The sequence below is a fragment of the Pseudophryne corroboree genome, chromosome 7 (genome assembly GCF_028390025.1).
Source record: "Pseudophryne corroboree isolate aPseCor3 chromosome 7, aPseCor3.hap2, whole genome shotgun sequence".
In the NCBI taxonomy this organism is placed as follows: Eukaryota; Metazoa; Chordata; class Amphibia; order Anura; family Myobatrachidae; genus Pseudophryne; species Pseudophryne corroboree.
Window position 1 is genome coordinate 84,801,927 of NC_086450.1, and position 7,239 is coordinate 84,809,165.

Consider the following 7,239-nt stretch of genomic DNA (forward strand, 5'->3'; position numbering starts at 1 on the left):
AAAGTGAAAGTATTTCTAAATACATTGCAGAGCTGAGGAGGTTATCTGAACACTGTGCATTTGGAGCAGGGTTATCAGATGCTCTAAGAGACCATTTAGTTTGTGGGATGAAAAGTGCAAGTACACAAAAGAAATTGCTGGCTGAGCCTGACCTGACCTTAGAGGAGCACTGTCCATAGCTATTTCACTGGAGACTGCAACCAGGGATGCATCAGAATTGCAGCAAAAGGCACCTGAATGTACTCCCAATCCAGTTCATTGGTATCAGAGACAGTCCTGTGTTTGTTGTGGGAAGTCCTCACATGATACCAGTCAGTGCTGGTTTAAAGACAAAGTGTGTAGAAAATGTAAGAAAAGAGGCCATATTGAAAGGGTGTGCCCATCAGGGAAAACACCAAACCGCTCGCAAGTATCCAAAGTTCCCGGGAGAAAATATACAACATCCCAGGTGCATAAAGTAGCCAACAATGAATCAGACTCTACTGATAGTACTGGTACAGAAAAAGGGTTATGTAGCCTAGAGATGCACTCTATGACAGCAAAAGAACGTCAAGTGATTTGGGTCACTTTGGAAGTAGCAGGTATTGACTTATAAATGGAACTAGACACAGGCTCTGCTCTGTCAGTGCTAAATGCAAGTGATTACAAACGCCTGTTTGCTGCTATTCCTTTAAAGAAAACATCCGTAACACTCCGCACATATACGGGTGAACTGGTGTCCCCATTGGGAAAAATAAAAGTTTATGTGAAATACAAAGGCAATACCCATAAGCTGTACTTGAACATACTTCCACATGGTGGACCGGCATTATTGGGCCGCGAATGGATAAGGAAAATCCAACTTGACTGGCATTCCATTCACAGGCTACAATCTACTGCATCTGATGTATCCAACAATGATGCAGCTATTAAGGAACTTTCTAAATTGTTAGCTGCCGCACAACCCATTTTCCAACCAGGGATAGGCACGTTAAAGGACATTAAGGCCAGTATAGAGTTGGATCCACATGCCGTTCCAAAGTTTTGTAAAGCTCGCACAGTACCTTATGCCATCCGACCAGCGGTTGAGGAGGAACTGCGGAAACTGGAAGACTCTGGTATACTCTCCCCAGTGGAATGGAGTGAATGGGCTACGCCCATAGTTCCGATAGTAAAGAAAGACAAAATGGGAAGTATCCGTATTTGCTGAGATTTCAAAATGACAATAAATCCAGTACTACGGACTGTGCAGTATCCTTTGCCTAAAATAGAGGACATCTTTGCAGCTCTCTCAGGGGGTGACCGCTTCTCCAAAATTGACCTAGCTCAAGCGTACTTGCAAATGGAAATTGAGGAGGCATCTAAGAAATATTTAACCATCAATACTCACAAAGGTTTATTACAATATAACCGTCTGGTGTTTGGACTTTCTTCTGCCCCAGCATTATGGCAGAGAGCAATGGATCAAGTCCTACAAGGAATACCAGGTACGCAATGTTACCTGGATGATATAATTGTAACAGGCAAAGATGATGTGGACCATTTAAATAATTTGGAAAAAGTATTAACCCGACTACAGGAATATGGACTCAGAGTAAATAAAGATAAATGTGCATTTTTCCAAGAAAGCATTTCCTATTGTGGACATGTGATTGATAGAGAAGGCCTGCACAAATCAAATTATAAAATTGAGGCAGTACTACAAGCACCCCAGCCACAGTCTGTGTCACAACTGAGATCTTACCTGGGCCTAGTTAATTATTATCACAAGTTCTTACCAGACCTCTCCACAGTAATACACCCGCTAAATGCCCTACTACAGAAAAATGCACGATGGAAGTGGATAAAAGACTGTGAGAAAGCATTCTCAGAAACAAAAAGATTGATTATATCTGATAAAGTCCTTACTCATTTTGATCCGAAACTACCCATAAGGCTAGCGTGTGATGCGTCACCGTACGGCATTGGAGCAGTGTTATCACATCAACTGAGAGATGGTAGCGAGAAGCCAATAGCGTTTGCTTCACGGTCTTTGACAGTGGCAGAGAAGAATTATGCGCAAATTGACCGAGAGACCTTAAGTTTAGTATGGGGAGTGAAGAAATTTCATAAATTTTTGTATGGGCACAGGTTTACATTAATTACGGATCATCAACCACTGGTATCAATTTTTAACCCCCACAAGGGAGTCCCAGCCATGACTGCAGCTCGGCTTCAACGTTGGTCATTATTCCTGGGTGCTCATACATATGACATCGAGTTTAAAGGAACAAAACTACATGGCAATGCTGATGGTCTGTCGCATTCTCCCTTGCCCCAAAGTGAGGAGGACAGTGATGGAGACCCCCTGTAAGTGTATCACAATATGTTGATGGAACAGCTACCTATTACCAATGCCACGATTAATCGGGAAACAAGGAAAGACCCGGTGCTATCAAAAGTAATGGACTTAACTCTCAAAGGTTGGCCTAAACATGGCGATACTCAATATTACGGGTTTTCGGGCAGGAGAGATCAGCTTTCTGTCTGTCACGGAACTCTATTGTGTGGGTCACGAGTGGTAATATCACCTAAACTGCGAAACAGAGTTTTGGAAAATTTGCATGAGGGTCACCTAGGCACAGTAAAAATGAAGAATCTTGCTAGAAGCTATGTGTGGTGGCCAGGAATCGATGTTCAAATTGAAACTTTGACAAAAGGGTGTGAAGGATGTCAAAGAGTTCAAAATGCACCACCTTTAGCCCCGTTACACCCCTGGGAATGGCCTTCATCTCCATGGCAGCGGGTACATATTGACTTTGCTGGTCCATTCATGGATTGTATGTTTCTTATTGCAGTGGATGCTCATTCAAAATGGCCAGAGGTAATAAAGATGAAATCCACTACTTCTGAGAAAACAATTGCTGTGCTGCGAACCATCTTTGCTAGAAATGGTCTACCGGAGCAAGTGTGCAGTGACAATGGGCCACAGTTTGTGTCCATGGAATTCAAAAAGTTCATGCAAGACAATGGAATTAAACATTTTACATCAGCTCCACACCATCCAGCCACTAACGGTTTGGCTGAGAGATTTGTCCAAACATTCAAAAAAAGCTATCAAGTCCATGCACCATGAACATCTACCTTTGCAACACAAGATTGACAACTTCTTGTTTATATATCGTAGGACTGAGCACTCCACTACCGGTCAGCCTCCTGCGGTGCTATTTGTGCAACGGAACTTACGGTCTCAGTGGGACTTGATAAAACCGGATGTAAGGCGGAAGATACATAACAAACAGTTTCAATCAGTTTATCAGAAACCTGCTCGGTTCTTCCACATTGGCCAAGAGGTTCTGGTCCGTGATTATAGAGGAGACAAATGGCAACCGGGAATAGTTTCTTCCAAATCCGGCCCTCTGATGTACGTGATTGAAGTTGGAGAATTGTGGCGTCGCCACATTGATCAAATCATTGAGGCTGGGAGGCAAACTGACTGTACGTCGACAGCTGGACATAGTCAAGCCAGTGATGTGGGGGTTTATGTATACCCCTCTCAGTGACGTGCAGTCAGGGGAGGCAGGGGAGGCACTGCCTCCCCTGTCATAAATGATTAAAATAATAGAAGAAGATACTTATGACACATATAATGTGTCATAAGTATGTGCTTAGCCTTTATATTATTTTAATCATCTTTTTATGTGAAAAAAACAGTTTTACTTGTGAATAGGAGGCACCGCTTTCGGTGCCTCCCGATAGCTATGTGAAAAGGCCGGAAGCGGGGGGGCGGGGCCAGGCATTGGGCATTAAAAGCCCATTACAAAAAACCCTGCAAGCGGCACCTCTAGAGGTGCCGCTGTGACAAGGGGCGTGCTGTCAGATATGAGAACACGCCCCTGTCACTGAATGATTGGCCAGTGGCAGCAGGGGTGGATTGAACTGTCAGGATGCCAACCCACCCCCCTTCCTGGGCTGACTGCCGCAATCAATGCCCCCCCCCCCTTCCCCCTTCCCCATCACATGAGTGGCTGCAGATTGTGTGCCCCCCCCCCCCCCCCCGCCCCCCGCGATGTTTACCGGATACTTCAGGGCAGGCTCTGTCTGTGATGTGCAGCTGCAGCACAGCCTCATTATCCTTGTGTGGAGGCTGGGCTGGCTGTACGTAGGGGGAGCTGCAGAGTCTCTTCACCCGGCCAGCTCCTCTCAGGCAGTTCCCGTGGGCCTTTGAGAGTTCAGAGGTCGGGTGAGGAAGTGACTCTGCAGCAGGTCCGTGACTGGCATGCTGGAGGAGGCTGGCTGGCCGGCTGATCAGGTAAGTAGTCACTGTCTTCTTTCCCATGCCTGTCTCTCTCTCTCTCTCTCTCTCTCTCTCTCTCTCTCTCTTCTCTCTCTGTTCCTCTCTGTGAGTCCCTCCCCATATCACTCTCATCATGTCTGTCTCTCTGCATGTCTGTCTCTCCCTGTCTCTCTCCCTCCATATGTCAGTCTCTGTCTCTATCTCTCTCCCCTACCAAAATATACATGATGAAAGAGCACTCCATAGAATAATAACATATAATGATATAATAATATAAAAGTTGGCATGGTTAATCTATTAAAACACCTTAATATGGCAAATATCCCATGTATAGCACAGAAATAGTAAAGTGACAATCGGCTTGCAATTAGCATTAAAATCACATATGTTTAAAAAGTGCATGAAGTAATATGTAACAGTTATATGCGCCCCCCCCCCCCCCCCCCCGTTTCAATAATTCAGAATACATGTCAGTATACCTGTTCCTAGTATAGTCCCTGGGGGGTGATAGGCAGTCTATTGGGGTGTAGTAGGGTATGCCGGCGGCCAGGCTCCCGGCGATCAGCATACCGGTGCCGGAATCCTGACCGCCGGCATACCGATAGCGTGGTGAGCGCAAATGAGCCCCTTGCTGGCTCGCTACGCTGCGGGCACGGTGGCGCTCTACACGTGCCATGCTATCTATTCTCCCTCCAGGGAGGTCATGGACCCCCAAGTGGGAGAAAAAGTGTTGGTATGCCAGCTGTCGGGATTCCGGCACCGGTATACTGTGCGCCGGGATCCCGACAGCTGGCAAACCGAAGACCACCCAGTCTATTGATGAGCACAAAATCAGCAGCATGGAATAGCTACCGCAGCTGATGGTAGGGTCACAGTCCTACACCAGGTACAAGTAGTCATTCAGATGCATTGGGTATTGGCGGCCGGGATCCTGGCAGTCAGCATACCGACGTCGTGATCCCGTCCACTAGAATGCGATCTTGTTCCTTTGTGACGCTACCATCAGCTGCGGTAACTATTCAATGCTGCTGATTTTGTGCTCATCAATAGAATGGCTATCACCCCCCCAGGGACTATACTAGGAACAGGTATACTGACATGCATTCTGTATTATTGGAACGGGGGGGGGGGGGGGGGGGGGATATAAACTGTTACATATTACTTTATGCACTTTTTAAACATATGTGTAATGCTATTTGCAAGCTGGTTGTCACTTTACTATTTCTGTGATATACATGGTATATTTGCCATATGAAAGTGTTTTAATATATTATATTAGCCATGCCATCTCTTTTGTATTATTATATTATTCTGTTGAGCGCTGTTTCATCATGTATTTTTTTCCAGGCGTGACTAACCCCTACGTATTAACAGCTGCTATGGAAACGCTGCCCTTGTAGCACCTGGAATAGGGGCACAGGTTCTCATACTCTGTCCTCAGGACCCCACACAGTCCATGTTTTCCAGGTCACCTGCAGATTTTTAAAATGTGACAGTTGGTGACACACAGTGCAGCTGCCGGGTGACCTGGAAGACGTGAACCGTGTGGGGTCCTGAGGACCGAGTTTGAAATCCACTGGGTTAACATACCATTTTCTTCAGTCTCTCTCTCCCTCCCTCCCTGTGTCTGTATCTCCCTGTCTCGGTCTCTTAAGTTTCTCCCCATGTCTGTCTGTCTCTCTCTCTCCTTGTGTCTGTATCTCTCTCCATGTCTCCTCCTACCTCCCAATGTCTGTGTGTGTGTCTCTTTCTCTTCCTGTATCTCTACCTCCCCATGTCTGTCTCTCTTGGTCACTGTGTCTGTTTCTCCATATCTCCTCCCTCCCCATGTCACTCCTCTCTTTTTTTTTTCTCTCTCTCTCTCTCTCTCTCTCTGTCCGTCTCTCTCTCCGTCTGTCTTTCTCTCCCTGTGTCTGTCTCCACGTCTCTGTATCTCTCTCCCTGTGTCTCTTTCTGTCTCTCTCTCCATGTCTGCTCCCTCCCCATGTCTGTGTGTCTCACTCTCTCTCCCTGTATCTCTCCCTCCCCATGTCTGTCTCTTTCTCCATGTCTTATCCCTCCCTGTGTCTGTCTGTCTCCCCATATCTGTCTCTCGTTCCCTGTGTCCGTTTCTTTTCATGTGTGTCTCTATCCCTCCTCATGTCTGTCTCTCTCTCCCCATGTCCATGTCTCTTTCTCCCACCCAAGTTACTCTTTCATGAACTGTCTCTCAGTATGTATGTCTCTCTCTCTCAACATGTCTGTGTCTCACTCCCTCTTTCTCCCTCGCCCCCATGTCCCCCTATCTCCACATGTCTGTCTGTCTCTCCTTCCCCATGACTCCGTGTTTATATATCTCACACACACACACACACACACACACACACACACACACACACACACACACACACACACACGGGTTGGAGGTTTCCATATGTGTGCACTCTCTTCTATTTCTATCATATCTGGAACCCCCCCTAAAAATCCTGCATTTGCCCCTAGCCATGAAGAGAACTGGGACAGACCGCTCCAGTGAAGAGGAGGGCACTGCTGCGGGCAGCCAGAAAACGAAGAGCCTTATGTACACCTGGTGCGAAGTTGCGTCCCTGCCCCACCCTCAGCCCGATCGCAGGCCACGCCCATGCTCCCCTGGACTACGCGGAGAACACCAGAGGAGCGGAACTCATAACTTCTTCTGAGGCTGTCTGTCCGTCCTGTGTGAGCTGCATAGAAGGAGCAACGGTGGCTGGGACCTGGGAGCTGCATAAGAGGAGGTGAGATCCCATACTGCCCACTTTCTCCCACCACTACTCCCATCCTGCCCCCCCTTCTATGACTCCCTGCCTGTCCCCCTATTCTGCACTACCGTTACTCCAATCCTGCCCCCTGCTCTCCACCACTACTACTCCCAGTCTGCCCGCCTGCTCCTCCTCCCTCTCTCTCCCTCTAGTGTCTCCTTATTCCTCCTCTCTCTCTCTCTCTGCCATCTCCCTCTATTTCTCTCT

General features: G+C 47.2%; 1 pseudogene; it reads left to right on the forward strand.

Moving 5' to 3' along the window:
- Nucleotides 1–595: 595 nt before the first annotated feature.
- Nucleotides 596–3,521, forward strand: LOC134944046 (uncharacterized protein K02A2.6-like; annotated as a pseudogene).
- The last annotated feature ends 3,718 nt before the right edge of the window (nucleotides 3,522–7,239 follow it).